General features: G+C 39.1%; 1 pseudogene across 1 annotated transcript; it reads left to right on the top strand.

Moving 5' to 3' along the window:
- Nucleotides 1-1418: 1418 nt before the first annotated feature.
- On the top strand, nt 1419-14920 carry LOC309797756 (neuromedin-U receptor 2-like; annotated as a pseudogene). Its single transcript has 4 exons — nt 1419-2134; nt 8800-8884; nt 11341-11466; nt 14625-14920. The product of its transcript is annotated as a neuromedin-U receptor 2-like (transcript).
- The last annotated feature ends 3612 nt before the right edge of the window (nt 14921-18532 follow it).

Below are 18532 nucleotides of genomic sequence, written 5' to 3'. Positions count from 1 at the left end.
AAAGTCCCTGCATTTTGAATAAGATCCAAAGTCTATCAAATCCTAGAAAAATTTATATAATCTGGTCCCTTCCAGTCATTTCAGTCTAAACACTCATACTCTCCTGTCCACTCATTAAGTTCCAGCTATACTGGCCCTCTTGATGTTCCTGAAACACATCAGACTTGTTACTGCATCAGAACCTTTGCACTTGCTATAACTTTTGCTGGGAATACACTTCCCTCAGCTCTTTGATGCTTGACTTTTCATCTGACAGAACTCAGCCCAAATGACATCTCCTGAGATAAATTTTCTTTGACCATTCTTGATAAAAGAATGCCTCCAGTCTTATGTTTGTAGGTCCCTTATCCTTCTTTTTCTTTACAGCAAAAATTATGATCTGAAATTATATTAATTCATTAGTTTGCTTGTACATTTTCAGAATTCCCTATTATAAGAAAAGTTCCACAGTTGTATATGTATGACTGATTCACTTTGTTATAAAGCAGAAACTAATAAAAAAAAAAAAAAAAAGAAAAGTTCCATGTAGGCAGAGACTTTTTCCTGCTTGTTCGCTGATGTTTCTACAAAGCCCAGAACACTGCCTGGTACACAGTAAATCCTCAAGAAGTTTTGTTGAATAAAATAGAATGAATGAATCTCCAATTTACAGATAAGGAAATGTGGCTCTGAGAGTTGGAGTCACTTTCCCAAAGTCTTACAGGGTTTCTACAGATGTTCCTGATTCTAAATCCTACTGACTTTTGCAACAGCAAGGTACTGTCTAAAGAGATTGAAGTATCAGACAGCAGACAGGGTGAGATGACATGCAGGTGTTGCATTCTATCGTGGACACAATCAAAACCCAAAAGGCATATTGATCACACTTTCCCCAGGGAGCCCTGAATTGCCAATGGAACAAGATAACTTGAGAAATCTATTGATCTCCCATTTTTGTTATGCTGTACAGGTGACAAGGATCAATGGAGATTTGTACTCTTCTACACATGACCTTGCGACCTAAATTTGTATTTCCACCCAGATTCCCAAAACTTTGCAAAATGCACAGCTCCGAGTGCCCACACCTTATTTAACTTAGTGTCACCGTCTGTGACATTCAATTCAGAGAAACGTCTCCCCGTCCTCTCCTGCTTCCTGCACAGGAAGCTAGCACGCCCCACCCAGCTGTCCTCTTACTGAGCGTCTGACACACACATTGGCCCACAGCCCGCAGAGGGGCGGGGCTTCTGTCTCAGGTGGGGGGCTCTTCAGAAGAGATCTGAGGTCTGAGCAGCCCAACGCTGCTGAAGCTCTAGCCCTCTCCCGGCCTCCTTCACTGAGCCTGTGCTTTCCTGCCTGCTTTCTCTTTCTTTTCCGGCTCAGCTTGGGACAGAGGATCATTCCAGAGGAGGCTCAGGTCTTGGATTTTAACGGCAGTGATGGCAAAACATGAGAATGTTTCCTGGATCTACCAAAAGGAACTGGAAGATCCATTCAAGAAATACCTGAACAACACTGATGACTACCTAGCTTTGCTCTGCGGGCCTCCACGCAGCCACCTCTTCCTGCCAGTGTCTGTGGTGTATACTCTGATTTTTGTGGTGGGGGTCGTTGGCAATCTCCTGGTGTGCCTGGTGATTCTTCGGCACCAGACTATGAAGACACCCACCAATTACTACCTCTTCAGCTTGGCTGTCTCCGACCTCCTGGTCCTGCTTCTCGGGATGCCCCTGGAAGTCTATGAGATGTGGCGCAACTACCCCTTCCTTTTGGGGCCCGTGGGCTGCTACTTCAAGATGGCCCTCTTTGAGACGGTGTGCTTCGCCTCCGTCCTCAACATCACCACGGTCAGCGTGGAGCGATACGTGGCCATCCTCCACCCGTTCTGCGCCAAGCTGGAGAGCACCCAGCGGCGGGCCCTCCGAATCCTCGGCATCGTTTGGGGCTTCTCTGTTCTCTTCTCTCTGCCCAACACCAGCATCCACGGCATCAAGCTCCGCTACTTCCCCAATGGGTCCTTCGTCCCGGGCTCTGCCACCTGTACGATCATTGAGCCCATGTGGATCTACAGTTTCATTATCCAGGTCACCTCCTTCCTCTTCTACATCTCCCCATGATGGTCATCAGTGTCCTCTACTACCTCATGGGGCTCAAAGTGAGTATCCAAGCTGGCTGCAACCGTTATGGCAGCATCCCTTCTTTTTTCTCTTACTCAAAGTTCGGAGAAACAATTAGAACTGGAGAAGTTCAGAATTGGAAGGGAGCATAGAGAAAAATAGGATGAGCTCAGAGGGGAAACTCGGAAGTTAAAGGACTGGATTCAAATTGGACAAAGAGTAACCACAACTATAACTCATTTCCTTTAACTCACCTTCCATCGTTCTTCCCTCTATACCTGTGGTTCTCAAACCCAGGTGTTCCTACAAATCACCTGGAAACCTCACTATGTGTACCCATGGGCAGGTCGCTCCCTCCAGGAAAATCTGATTCAGTAGGTCTGAGGTTGAGCCTCATTTTAAATAGCACAAGGCAGCTGCCCATGGAGAGACTGTTTCACACCCTGCTGTCTCTTTCCTGCCCTCACCTGCTTTGCCTGCATTGAAATTTTCCTCTGCACCAACTTGGTCTGAGTGTAAAATAAGCTATCCCTGCCTATTTTATACTTCAAGACAGACAGAGTTTTAAAGTCAGACCCTTCTTTGTGGTTGCTTTGATCCTTTGGTTGAAATATCAGATTAAAATGTAAAAATATGGCCTAAGTGAGATCAACCTGGACTTCTTTCCAACAGGTGGAGACTGAGGGATGAGGAATTAAACAGAATACATAAAATAGATTAGAAGACAGTGTGAATAAGAGATAGCTGGAATTAATAGAATATTATTACTTAGTTTGCAACATTTTATAATTAGAGCTTTCTCTCCTGGGCTCATCATGGTAAACCGATTTCTTTCTTTTCTCTTTCTTTCTTGCCTTTCTTTCTCTCTCTCTCTCTCTCTCTCTCTCTCTCTCTCTCTCTCTCTCTTCCTTCCTTCCTTTCTTCTTTCTTTCCTTTCTTTTTCTTTTTTCCTGCATCTGAATTGTCTGAAACTGTTGTTTTGCTTTTGATGAAGGTAGGAGTGAGTCTCTATGATTCCTTTCCTGGCATATTCTGCAGCCAAATTCATAGAGATGAAATCTAACGATGACAATTTTATACCCATTTAATAGGTAGGTTGTGTAGGAAATAGTCATGAGACCACTCAGACTCCCAGGTCTGAAGCTCACATATAATATGCCTTTAGGCAAAGCCCCTTAATTCTTTCCTGGAGTTAGGTTTCACATTTATAAAATGAAAAGTTTATATCAGATCATATCTAAGGCTCCTGATAGCTCTAACGGCCTGTGATTCCTTAAAAAAAAAGGAAAGGAAAATCTGTGAGTGGGAAAAATGTGAATTATAAATGAAAGGAAAACAAAGCAGACATCACATTCACATCATATGTACCAAGATGGCTCTGATACCATGTATTATGTGATAATTAATATACTCCCATCTCAGTGCATCTCTGAGAAAGGTGTGTGTCAGAAACGAGTGCTCCACAGATGGTCCTTTCAAATAAGTACTGTGCCTAAGCAGAGTGGCAACGTCTAAGGAGAAAGAATAGATTTTAAGTACAACAGATGTCTGGACACAGGACTAAATCTAATCAGGCAGAGTTATGCCAGTCTCCTGGAGGGCTGGCCCCTATAATTCCCAGAGACAAGTGTCAACCCAGACTAGTTTACAGTCATCATGTCTTTAGAAAGCCCTGTGTATCCAACTGTGGTGGAAAGGACTTCTGCAGGATTCCAAATATCATGAGCCCTATGAGAAATATCCATCCCAAATTTATCAATACCATCTCTTCAAACAGCAAACAATCACTTGCCTTGGATCAATTTAGAGGAGATATTTAACTGTGAATAGGAAACACATTTCCTCCTCCAAGCAATTAATTTAAGTGTCACTTTCGTTTGTTGTCATGGATCTATAGCTACCTTGTATCAGGAGCTAAGTGACAACTCAGACAACAGCTTAGAAACCACCCTAGTTTGCTTTGTGTGTGTAGAGCAACTTACAGCATCCTATTCTCAGGAAGGATGAGGTGTTACCCAGAGGACACCAGGAAAGGAACTATTTGCTTAGAATGTCACTTCTGTAGTAACATTTAATTTAAAGACCTCTAGACTGGGAATCAGAAGTAGGCCTTAGTCTGTGGCATTGGTCTCAAGACCTTTGCACCTTCTGCTCTATTTTTGCCAGAAATGTTCCTTCTGTCTACTACCACAATTGTTTTTGCCTTTCTAACTCCCACTGATCCTTTAAATCATACTTCACTCACACTTCCTCCAGGAAGCTCTCCCTGATTCCCTAACTACCTGGTCCCTCTCTAGGTGCTCATGATTCTTAGCAATTTCCCATCATTGCATTTATCACAATTTATAATTCTATATTTGTGGGTTCCTTAACTTCTTCCTCTCCAACTCGACTGTAAGCTCAATGAATGAGTGAATGTGGCTAAATTATTTCCTTTATTGCTGGACTTCAGCTTCTCTACCTTCAAAATGGGAGACTTGGAAATATTGTCTCAAAAAACCTTTCTGAGCTAAAAGATTTTTGAAGAGATTCAATCAATTCTGAGGAGTACTGATTCTCATGGCAAGTCGAAAGTTATGATTGACTGTGGGCCCCGTCGCCTTCAGAAGGCAGAAAACCAAGACTGATGTAATCCCAGGACCAGGGAAGAAGGAGGGGAGCAATATGTATGCTTAAAGCTGAGCAATCAGAGCTGCTTCATCGTTACAGGACACAAGTGTCCACCGAGCTGCTCTCCAGGGTTCGAACATAATGGAGTTGGGAAACAGGCAATCCCAGGGCAAGTTCCTTCCCACCTGGGAAGCTCTCACCTAGTCCTTTTATCTCCCACATGCAGCATTAAAGCTTGAGCCGAAGCCGATGGATTATGAATTGTAGCAAAATTCAGCCAGGACAAACAGGGTTGGACTGTTTTTTTTTTAAATAAACAGATTTTGTTCAGATTATAGAGATATTTACACAAAAGCTATGATTATATCTTGGCATCCTAAAGCTATATAAATGAATCACAATCTATATAAATGAACAGCTGGTGAAATGATTTTAAGCAGTATAAACAACTGATCAGGATTATACATCAATCTGAATGATAATCAACCTCACGTCTCCCCTTCACCTTTTATCTTACGTAAAAATAACTAAAAGGAGTGAGGTAGGAAGGGTTCTGAACTTCCTACAGAGTGATGACCATTTTCCTCTCCTATTTATGTAAGTTGACTTTTAAAGTGTTTAGGGGTGGGTGAGAATAATTAATGGATAAATATCTACTCTACCAAACATCTGAAGGGAAATGAAATTATTCAACAAGAAATAAAGCAGCATTTAACGTTGGCTAGACAAATGGTTTGGATTCTATTCTACTATGTCAACCCCTTCAAATTCTGCTGGAACAATGTATAATATGCATAAATATTCTGTTTCTGACTCTTCTTCTAGTTGGCTAGTTGTGTCACTGTAACCTAAGGAAGCTGAAATGTCATGATTCATAGACACATAATTTTTCTTTTCAGTGCAAACTAAGCTGTACAAGAAGCCGGTTCATAAAAAGATTGTGTGCACCATTTGCTTGCTGTTTGATTTAATGAAAATTTTCCCTGGGGTGGAGAAATCCCCAGTGAGAATTGTTAGAGCCACCGAAGAAGTGACTAACAGATCTTAAAACTCTTTGTTCTTGATTATGGACTGGAATCAAATAATGGAATAACTATCTTGTAATAAGGACAAATTTTTTTAAATGGTATGAAATCATTAGAACATAATTGTAGATGAGTTAGGAAGATGTGCAGTTTGATGCATTGCTCTAACCTTCAACACCAGTGGTTTTCTTCTCAGTGTATCTGGATGCTTCTTTGCATCAGCTCTAGTACAGCTTGTGGTGAATGGTACCATGAGAAGGAGAATTTCTAGAAGGGACTCAGTAATACACATGAGTGGGCCTACAACTATAAATAAATATTTCATAAAAATGCCTTTCAAGTAAACCCAGGACAATAATCAGAACCACAATATATGAAACTTTTTTTTTTTTTTTGGCCATGCTGTGCAGCTTGCAGGATCTCAGTCCCCCACCCAGGGAATGAACCCAGGCCATGGCAGTGAAAGCCCAGAATCCTAACCACTAAGCCACCAGGGAACTCCCAGAATCACATTCTATAACTTACTGAGTATCATGTGCCAGACATTGAGTTAAGAACTATACCTGCATTATTTTGTTTTACTATTATATTAATAACATCACCTTTAGTTCGCTCCCATTTATTCCTAATAACTGCACAATATTTTCCCCTATTTCGTTCAAGTTCTAGGTGACTCCAAAGGGTCAAATCTCACAGAACTTTAATCCCTCACTTTCTGAAGACACAGGTATATGTAGAGAACACCAATATATCCAAGAGACAGATGGCCAGTTTTGTTAATCATCCACATGGATACTTCAGGGCAGTGCAATGCTGAAAGCAACCTGACTTCTAGGAGCTTACATGTTTGTTAGAGACAGGATATTGATCTGTTGAACTTTGGAGGCAACTATTAATGATCTTTTCTTCCAAGTCTTATTTAATTTTAAATACCTTCTCTAAAATATTCTGTAGGGACTTCCCTGGTGGCACAGTGGTTAAGAATCCACCTGCCAATGCAGGGGACATGGGTTCGAGCCCTGGTCTGGGAAGATTCCACATGCCGTGGAGCAACTAAACTCACAAGCCATAGCCACTGAGCATGTGTGCCACAACTACTGAAGCCCATGCACCTAGAGCCCGTGCTCAGCAACAAGAGAAGCCACTGCAATGAGAAGCCCATGCACTGCAACAAAGAGTAGCCCCCACTCGCCACAACTAGAGAAAAGTCTACATGCAACATGAAGACTCAATGCAGCCAAAAAGAATAAAATAAATAAATAAATTTATTAAAAATAAATAAATTAATTAAATATTCTGTAAAAATGCCATCTAGCCCAGGAAGCTCACTGCATCTTAGAGCATTCTGTTCCACTGTTGCACATAACCACACTAATTTCTTCTCTATCTTCAACTGAAATATGTCTCCCTATAATTCAATAAATTGATCCTAATCTACCCTGAGACTATATAAAACAGGTTGAATTTTCCTTCCACTGATGGTCTTAGTTTGTCAAGACTTACTACATTGCTAATTAAGGAACTCCAACTCAATCTGACAAAATATGAAAGAGAGCATAGACCTGAAAAATCCAGAGGGAGAGCTGGCTCTTGGGGAAGATTAATCCAGTAAGACACACAATGTCAGCAAGGACTAACTTTATTTCTGTTTCTTTGCTCTTCTTTCTATGGTATTGGTTTCAACCTCCAAATCTGCATAGCAGTCCACTGGTGGCTCTAAGCACATTCCTTATGGTGAGGAAAAAAACAAAAAGCTCCCTCTGGTAGTTCCACTAAAAGAGAAATGAAACTTTCATTCCTAAATGTATAAGCAAATATCTGAAATCTCATTGGTCTCAATTATCCAATCACTGTGACTGAAGGATAGCAGCTAAGTTATCTAGGGACTAAACCTGTATCTGGAGGTGGGATCATTCCCACCCAAATTAATGACTATGAAATGGAGAAGGAGTAAATCCACTAGGAAAATCGGGGCACGATTGGTAAGAGAAGAGGAGAATAAATGCTGGAGAGCCAATCGGCATATATATCTTCTAGATATATGATGGTAGTTTATCATGAGACCTTAAAGCTTTTTTTATCTGGCTGACTATCACCACAAATTAGAAACATATGAATTAAAGAGAAAAAATTCACAACTAGATGAATGATGTAGATCTTCAGTGGTATGTGAGTTCAGAGAAAGGAGAGGACAATGGGCTACAGTGGCCACAAAAGTCTTCCAGGAGTAGGTGGGACTTGAACTGGGCAAGAGAGATGGCATGTACAGGAAATGTTAATATTTGAAATTTTCAGATGCTACTTTAAGGATCACCATATCTTCCAACAAGGAAGAGTATATTTTAACATCTAAACTCAGAAACACATATACCCTTATGGGTAATATTTGTAAAGCAGAGTTTCCCAAATTGTGCTTCTCAAGATGGTACCAGGTGTTCCACTGAAATGTGTTGGGAAGGGTATTGTTTAGTCAAAGAAGCAGTATCCCCTTTGAGGGTGGGAGATGTGGGATGTGCAAGGTAGGGGTGGAGGAAAGGTGACACATTGTCCCCCATGGAAATGTGTAAAGTCCATTAGCATTTTAAGGCTCTGAGAAGACCCAAAATAAAGACTATAAACTTCATGAAGCAGAAATAATACCTGTTTTTGTTTTCTACTGCCTACCCACCGCAAGGCAGAGGGATGTCATTCTAATAGATGTCTAATAATTATTGAATAAATGAATGGATGAATGAAAAAGCCTATCTAACATTTTTTAACTTCAAAATTTCTTATTTTTCATGGAATATCTATTAATATGCTACAAAACTAGGGTTCTACCGAGTAGCATAGGATAAATGGTTGCCTGGAACTTGGCCACAACCATCTATCCAGTTGAGTTAGGTGACCTTGATCCAACTCCACCTCCAACTTATTGTTAAACATATTCTTACATGTTAACAAATTCTTACATTTCTTTAAGTCCAGTTTTTTGTCTGCAAAATGAGTGTTAGAGTCACACTTCTCAGATCTTAATGGGAGGGGAAAATGTTTCCCTTTCTTTATATCTCTTTGCATTTCTCTTGCAGCTGAAGAAAGACCAACCCCTTGAAGCAGATGAAGTAACTGCAAATATTCAAAGACCATCCAGAAAATCAGTCACTAAAATGCTGTGTAAGTCCTCCATTTTGTATTTTGCTTGTTTGTTAAAGTAAAGGAGTTATATTTGGTATTGATCAAGTACTGCTGGGATCTGGATCAAAATTCTTCTGAAGCACAGTGTCATGTTCTGATCTTCCACGGCTTACTCAAGCACCTAGGACCTGTCTATTTTGTTCTATTTTCGTTTTTTTTTTTTTTTTTTTTTTTCGGTACGTGGGCCTCTCTCTGTCGTGCCCTCTCCCGTTGCAGAGCACAGGCTCCGGACGCGCAGGCTCAGCGGCCATGGGTCACGGGCCCAGCCGCTCCGTGGCATGTGGGATCTTCCCGGACCGGGGCATGAACCCGTGTCCCCTGCATCGGCAGGCGGACTCTCAACCAGTGCGCCACCAGGGAAGCCCTCTAGTTTGGTTTTTAAACCTCAGAATAGCACTCTAAATCGCAACCATTGTAATACACTCTGTTCAATGCTTAGTAAATCATATCCACTCTAAGAGCCTTTAAGTATCTCTTTTCCCCCCTAAAATGAGCAGGTGGTTCTTAACCGATTTTGTGTTATGGGTTTCTTTAAAAATATTGTGGAAACAGTGAATTCTCCGCTCAGAAAGTGTTCAAACGAACATACATCAAATGGTTTACAATCCATTTCAGGGGGATCCTGAACCCCCTGATACCCAAGTTTGGACTCCGTGGGATCTTTTACTTCCAGGATAAGGACTTCTGGCTAAGAATCCTTCTAAGTAGTCATTCCTGCTATGACATTGTATGATTTTATATAAACGGTGCACTCTTTTATATAGATAAGATATTTTAAAACACATCCAGGCACTGATCCACACTCTCCCAAAAGAATGTTATAAAAATATATGATCCAACTGGTCTAATGAGATACCAATCAATTAGAGAAAGGAGGTTTATAATATACTTTCCAAGTCACAGCGTGAAAGTTGGAAGAAACAAATCCTCCAGGCGAATATGCATATGAAACACTCACTGTAACTACGTGATGTCTATGAACCAAAAAAAAAAAAAAAACAAACCCAGAAACCTCTGAGGTCACTGTATGTCTCTTCAACTCTACTAATCACCTTCTTGAAACTTTTTAGCCCCTGTTAGCACCTGACTTTCCCTACTAAGAAATCTAGTGTCTTCAATATTTCTCCCCAATTCTCTTTGATCATAATCTCTCTGATCATAATCTCTCACAAAAGGACATGAAGTGTACTCACATTAAAGTCACAATGATAAAATATACTGTGAACTATTTGCCTTTGGGGACAGAGAGTTTAATTATAACACGAATTAAATTTTTAACTAGAGGGAATTGTAGGCAGTAGTAAGCAGATTAGGGACTTTTTCTTGGGAGGTAAATTCAGAAGAATCTTCCAGATATTCCTGAAACCACATCATGCAGGCAGACAACTTACTCTGAGTATTTTAATGCCAACAGGAAACATATGTACTATTTACTATGCAAAACATCAAATGTGCTCTTGAGTACAGAGAATTGTAAAATGAACACCAAAATACCCATCACCCAGCTTTAAAAGTTATCAGCTCATAGCTCATCTTGTTTCCTCTATATCCCTGTCTCTCCTTTAGCCCCTACTAGATTATTTTGAGGTAAATCTCAAGCCTCGAAAGGAAAGGAAAGGAAAGGAAAGGAAAGTATTTTACAAATTCAGGAGAGAAAAAAAATACATGTTTATTTTTCTGGAGAATAAATGCCCCTTAGAGAAACTATGGTAGCACCAATCTCTGTCTTGGGAGCTGAAAATAAGAAACTGGAAGGTGCAACTTCCTGTAAATCTGTAATCATTTCGAAATAAATGTAAAAACAAACATAAAGGAAGTGGAAGGAATTCCGTGCTCTAGCAATTTATAATATAATAGACACATCCCCACTGCAGTCCTAAGATGCTTGTATTATGCTCATGGTTGTTCGACCTTTCTCTTTCCCTTGGTGACTTACAGAATTTTAAATGATTAAAATCATAGAAACTTCTGATTTTTTTCTAGAAAAACAAGATAAATTCATACTATACTTCATAGTTCGTTATTAATCTATAACTTGAAAGAACACCAAATTGCTTGAACACAATCATTTTACTTATATATCCAGTTTATGTGATTCCAACAGTCTACTTGCAACATAATTTATTTTCCACAATAGAATGTTTTCAGAACTTTGAATACATTCAATACTATTCTAAATATCCTGAAGGAAACTTACATTACACAAGAAATCGTTTACAACCATATGGACAACTGATTCGCAATCCTATAAACTTCATTCTTATGTTTACATATTCTATGTAGAGTCTCTTTAGGATCTAGTTGGCCTTTAGCAATTATAACTTAACAAAGATGGAGGGGAAATGCTAGAAGGAATGGATGAACTCAGTGTCGGCACTGCATACCTATTCTCGCTTTGACTGCCATTAATTCTCCCCTTCATTATCCTTTTCCAGTTGCCTTCTTCTTAGTGTTTGCTATCTGTTGGGCCCCATTCCACATTGATTGGCTCTTCTTCAGCTTTGTGGAGGAGTGGACTGAATCCCTGGCTGCTGTGTTCAATCTCATCCATGTGGTATCAGGTAAAATTTAGCTCGTTTGGGTGTATCACAGGTGTCCAGGTAACTGCAGCTTCTTTCTTCATCTTGCTTAGAGCAGTAGGTTCTATTTGTATATACCAATTTCTCATGGGGATCTGCCATACTGTAATGAAGACACTAGATTTTTATTTTATTTAAGTATTGATTAGGTATGTTACAGGTTCAAAAGAAATACGCCATATTACTATTTGAGACACTACTTTATGAAAGACGTCAACTTTAAGCTTGATGATTACAGCAGGAAAATGGTCAAAGGAATGATTCCTTTGGTTTTCCTTTCAATGGCCATGTGATTTAATTGGTTCTTATTTATTAAACATCCATGTCCCTGAAATCCTGTATTGTCTTCAGCAAGTGTTAGACCCTCATGAAAGTCAGCCAAAGGGTATTCATGGGGCCTCAAGGTCTGCTTTTAGGTTACTTTAATGCTGCTTGTTAAAGACACCACAGAATATGAGAGAGAGTGGTTGAAAGGTTACTAAATCAGGGGACCTGGATTTGTATCTCAATACCACCATTTATATCCTGAGTGATACGGAGAATATGGATTCCTTCTTGCCAAAGTTTCCTCAACTGTAAGGTGGCAATAATGCCTGCTCTATATACAACACAGGCTGATGGTAAGAAGCAAATAAAATAATTGCTATTGAAGAACTTTTTAAGCTGTAAAATGCTATAGTCTATCTTCTACAACCATCACAAGTTTGTAAAGTAGATATTATCATCAACATTTTATGGTTAAAAAACAGTTCTATAAAGAATAAATGACTTGTCCAAAGACACTCAGTTGGCAAATGGTAAAAACAAGGTTCAAGCCTGAGTCACCTAACTTCAAGTTCAGGGTTCTTTCCTCTAAAATGGAGCAAAGAATGGCCACCTGAGTCTTTCTTTCTCAGTCAGTGTAACTATTAGTCTTAGGGTCACACCACTTCTATCCCTCTACCTCTGCTAGTCACTGGATGGTTCTATGGGCTCTTTATCAAAGACATCATTAAGGAAGAAAGATAAGATCAATTTATGCAAGTTAAGCTCCAGATGTGCACAGAACAAAAACAATAGCATTCATATGCATACTGAATACCATATATATTATCTATTTTCTACAACCATCTTTTTGGTACTCAGCAGGGCTTGTGTACAGTTTATACCTGGACATTAGGACTTTCCTCCATGTTAAACTATTTATTATTCTGGACAAAAAATCAAAACTGTTTATAGCTCTGATCTTTGTGGTTAGTCTGAGAAAATGGGAGTGTTTAAATAATATATACACTACTATATATAAAATAGATAACAAATAAGGACCTACTGTATAGCACAGGGAATTCTACTCAATACTAGAGTGGATATATGTATATGTATAACTGATTCACTTTGTTGCACACCTGAAACTAACACAACATTGTAAATCAACTATACTCTAATAAATTTTTTTTAAAATAAAAGAAATTATTCTTTAAAAAAATTGGAAAACATACAAGGTCACATGAGGCTTGATCTACACTTCTCCAGAGGCATCAAGACAACCAATTCAAGATTCCCAAGTTGTGCATTTACAATAACATTTTCCTGTTAAGATGTAATTTCTCCCTTCCCCACCTTGCCAACCAGATGATGTCTAAACCTCTTAAATTCTACCCCAGAAATGGCCCCAACTTGCCTTCTGACCCTCAAGTTATAGTATTTTCACTCATAAACCATGTACTGAATGCTTGTCAAACTGGTGAATCAGGGATTTCTGCACGTTCTGCATTATTCTTGCACAATAATCATCCTATAGCACACTGGTGCACGCTAAGCCTTCTACTTGCAGCACTCTCTCCTCTCTTTCCCAAGATCTCCTACCCATTTCATGGTCTCTCTAGAGTCCAATCACCCCCATTAAATTTGTCATGACCATTAGAGTTCTTGTGTTTATGCCATTATGTGAATTTCCATAGCATGACTGTTGGTATCTCTTTTCTTAACAGATACTGTTTGGTATCATCCTTTTGTTAATTACTGAAGTTAGGCATAAATCTTGTTCTGCAATATTATTCCAAGTCCTTGGAGAACAAAGCCTAAATCCACTACCTTCCAATGTGTCTCAAAGTCGTATAATGAGTTCAATCAGTATTTCTTTATTGAACAAATTAACAGTCTACAGAAGTATTCCCCTCCTACACTCCTCCCTGCCCAATTCTGTCCACAGGGCATATGGCACTCTGAATGTCCTGAACTATATAAATGAGGACAACAATGAATGTGTTGAGGACAGCACCTATCACTTGTTTCATATTCTTATTCTCAGCCCTTCTGTAGACAGTATCTCACTTTAATCCTCCAATAATCCAGGGAGGTGAGTTAAAAAGGTATTATCATTCCCATTTTACAGAGAAAAAGAAATTGAACTGCCAGTTCTGTCCAGGGTCACAGAATAAGCAAAGGCCAAGATCAGAAACGAAGTCCTCTGATTCTCAACCTTAAGCTCCCCTTGTGCCTTGAGAAAATAGAATAGAATATGGTAATAAAGGAAAAGTGTATATCAACCAAGAAAATGCCAGTGTGCAAGACATTTGGTGGAGAAAACAAATGGAAAAATACAAATATTCAATAAGGTTGGAAATAAGGTGGGAAGAGCCATCAAGGGGAAAGGCTAGGTAGGGAAAAGACATTGGGGAATACTTCTTTGAAGAGATATTTAGCATTTTAAGGACTCTCAGCAGAGACTATGCCTCGACTGATTTACTATTCCTCCATTACCTGCAGTTTCAAATTATAGATTTAAGTAAAACTCCAATGAGATAAGAAAACATCTCTCTTTCCTCTGATACTTAAGCACCTCTCGTTAATGCTATGGGAACATGTTCTTTGATTAAACGAGTTGGCATCAAAGGAAGTTGCCAAACATCTCAGAGAGATCCCATGCGAGCCTCAATTTTTCCAAGACTCTTTAATCTTCCTGGGTTTGAATCCTAAGTACACAGCTGGTAGATCTGTTCAGAGTATTTTGTATTCTCAATTAGAGTCTTATGTATATTATCACTTCCAAACGAGGCAATCAAAGGGATTCAAGACCTTTGTTAAATATTTATGCTTCTCCCTGTCGTACCTCTCCCCCAGTTTCTCCTTGGCATGTCTCTTAATCCCCTGCATTCCAGGTGTCTTCTTCTACCTGAGCTCAGCTGTCAACCCCATTATCTACAACCTACTCTCTCGCCGTTTCCGAGCAGCATTCCGTAATGCGATCACTCCTTCCTGCAAACAGTGGCACTCCCAGAACCACCCACAGGGGCCATCTGTGCAGCAGAACATCTTCCTGACAGAATGTCACCTTGTGGAGCTGACTGAAGATGTGGGTCCCCAGTTCCCTTGTCAGCTGTCCATCTGCAGCTCTCATTTCCCCACAGCCCTCTGTACTGGACAGGCACTAAGAAACAAACTCTCAAAGAGTTGACATTCCTCTATGGCTCCACACTAGATGGAGGGACATCCCATAATTTACGCCTTCCTATATGATATTAAGGAGGTAAAATGACCCTTAGAACTTATATATCCAATTCTAGTTTTTCTTTTTTTAACAAATGTGAAAATTGCTACTTAAATCTAGATCTAAAACCCAGAACCTCCTGATTTTTAGTTAGCTTTCCACTATCTTAACTGCTTCATGCCCCTTTACTAGTTCATGAAAAGAACATGACTAGCAAAGCATGGCACCTATACTTTGAGTCATTTCCACTATTGGGAATGGTGTGTTCTGTTATTCACACTTTGAATCAGGCTGTCTTTCTTACAACCAGTGGTTCCTGTGAGACACAGAGGGAGACATGGAGAAGCTGTTTATATGATTTGAGGGGTCCATGCCAGTTCTTCCATAGCAAGCTGTTTACCCTACTGCCTCATATTGTGCCATTATAATGTGATTCTTTGGAGTCCTGAAGCCTTTGACTTTAAGAGTCCTCCTGATAACACAGGAATGCTCCTCAGAACTATTATTCCCACTGTTCCAATCCCCAAGTCATTCTCAGACATTCCTCACCAGGGGTGGAATTAGATACAAGTTCTGAAGAATGGGAAGAGGGAGGAGGCTATGGTGGAAGGTCCAAAGAATCAAACCATACCAAACATAAACTTAGTTGTTTCATAATTTGGTCTAGACTTGGATTTCTAATAACTTACGCCATAAGTAGACAGAGGTACGTCTACTGTCTCAGAACAGAGACAAGTCAAATGGTGACTACTGGTCTCAAACCCATGAGTGCCCCCTACTCAATCCTTCATTACCTCTATAACACTGTCACTCATATAATACGGGTAAAATCTACCTTCCAGACTCACCTTCCATTGTATCATCACAAATACTATATATTTCTACTCAGATTGAATTACTTGCTCTTATGAAAACACACCCCAGTTTCCCCAGCTGCATATATATGTTTATAGAATACCTTCTTTATTTCCATTCTCCATCTGATGACCCATTCTTCAATGTCCAGCACAAAGTGGTGCCTCTTCCATGAAACCATGCTTGATTTATTCAAATAGAAGTGGTATCTGACTTTTCTATCAGTTTATGTCTCTTAAGCTCTTTCTTCACACTGCTCTGTATTTCCATGATTTATATTCTTGCTTTGCCAGAATGTACATTTGTCAAAGGCATGAAGTAGCCTGTGTTCCTTTTTGCTGTTACTGGAATCCTGACAATATATCGATCACAATGGTAGATGTTCAATAAATATGTGGTGAGTTGTCTCACATTCCGATGTACTGAGCCAAATAAACAGCTCCAAATGAAACCATGTTAAAGAGCTGAAAGACGAAGATTCTGTTTCTGACAGGGTCATCTGACCTTCAGTTGGCCGTTTAATCAGCCATGATTATAACGGCATGCCTGCTGTGCCTGCCACGTGAGAAGGCTCTTCTCAGCACCAGGCTTTAGTGATGCTGAAACATGCAAGCTCTAGCTTTTAGTCTCTGAATTTTTGCCAAGTGGAAAGAACCATTCTACTAAAAAATGAGAATATTGGTCTCTGGCATCATTTCCTAACTGAACAGTCATCTTCAAAGTGATCCACTATATTTTTTAAATCTCTTAGCTAATTTTAAGCCAACTTTAATGAATCTGAATTCTTAGTGATGGTTTATGTTGGTGAGCAGAAATTCTCTGGTCATTTAAGAATTAAGTTGAAAAGACTCAACAAAACAAAACCCTCAAAAATGGAGGAGAAATGAGTTTCCTGCTTGCCTATTGAAGGTCTAGTATGATTATTCTCATCAACATCAACTCCAACTGACCAGGGCTAAAAATATTGCTGCTGTAGCTGGATGGATAGAAAATGAAACAACACTAAAACTGAAGCTGGTAATTTGGTTGCTTCATTAAAACTTTGCTCTCTTTTTTTCTCCTTGTTTATCTTTTTTCTCTTAAACATTTATATCCAAAATATTATCATTAATCCTTTCATTCAACAAATTTTCAGAACCCATTAGGGAATGTGCATGTGGCATCACCTGGCCTTTAAATTATACATATAATAGAAGAAATGATTATTTTTGAAAATCATTACAAAATTAATTGTTTAAATCTAATTGTGAAGTGTGCCACAAAATCCAAATACAAGTACCATGGGACTATGTAAAAGAGGTGTTTGACCAAGTCAGAGGGCAATAGGTTTAATTAAGCCTAGCCCTAGAAAAGGGAGAAAAAAGTGTTAATTTTGTCTATATAGACATACATAAACATGCACATATGTACATATAGGATGCTTGTATTTAAAAATGAAGATTGAAATATCACAAGTCCTACAGTTAGCTTATATAATAGTTCACACAAAATTAGAATAAAGGGAGAAACTAAAACTAAATTGTTCAATGTTACTCAGGTGAACTCAGTAATGGACCACATCATCTCCTCTTGAATTCCCTGTGATCACTGAATTTTAGAATAATGACAGAAAAGGCCAGATAGTAAACATGATTAATAAAGTATTGGTAATTTAACTTTTCTGCAATGAAATGGTGATTTTGAGCTCTCCAGTCATTCACAAACTTAGTGAACTGAAGCAATGAAATTCACAAAGTTGCTTGCCGAATTACTTTGGCCCAAAGAGATAGCAGAGATTATTAATCTGAGACCCATGGACAAGTTTCAGAGGTAGAAGAATCCCCTGAAATCGTATTCATAATTCTTAGTGTGTACTTTATTTTTTTCTTATAGAGAAGGTTTTATAGCTTTGATTAGCACCTCAAAGTAGTCTATGACTTAAATTATTATAATCATAGTCTAAAGGGCCCTTAATAGTCTTACATAAAGACACTCTCTTAATGTATGAGTTGTAGTTGAATGAAGGCACTGCAGGATAATTAAAAAGCATCATTATTGTACATAATAGTGCAGTATGTACAAGAACTAACTGTTTAGTGGTGTGCTGCCTTGGACTGGCTTGCAAAAGTTTATTATTGCATATTTAGGAATTTTGAGAGGCTGTTGTCAAATGATTGGTAGCTTGAAATCAGCCTCAGTGGAAATATTTACACCATAGAAATTGGTAAACACTGCCCATCAGAGAGCTGGCTTATCGGCACATGACTATCTATCAGTACGCTGGCAATCTGCCATCTTGCTGGAATATATGTGATTTGTTTGTAGATTAAATCCTTGATAGCACCGTTATAATCACAGACCACCTAAAGCTGCAGTTAACTCATTGAAAAAAAGTCAATGGAGCAGATTTTGACCAAAGAGGTAAGAGATAAAATAAGTTAAAGCATACTAATTATGACATGAAAGTCTCATAAGCATTTTATAATTAACCTAGAGTGGAAGAATTACCCTTGGATGCTGTCCATTAATATTAGCACAGAAAATAGCAACAGATCTAATTTTCTTCCCTATACATCTGTTTTTAAATATCCCACAGGGTTCATTGTAAAAAGATGCAAAATTTCCACATTCTCTCTACTTGGCTGGAGACCTCATTTTTAAATATGTGGAAAGGTACTATATAAACATTGTAAGGAAGCTTAAGCTTGTCCGGGTTTATGCAAGCCAAGTGAAGGATCAGTTCAT

Source organism: Mesoplodon mirus, assembly GCF_964341445.2.
Source record: "Mesoplodon mirus genome assembly, contig: HAP1_SCAFFOLD_950, whole genome shotgun sequence".
In the NCBI taxonomy this organism is placed as follows: domain Eukaryota; kingdom Metazoa; phylum Chordata; class Mammalia; order Artiodactyla; family Ziphiidae; genus Mesoplodon; species Mesoplodon mirus.
This window is presented reverse-complemented; position numbering and strand designations above follow the sequence as displayed.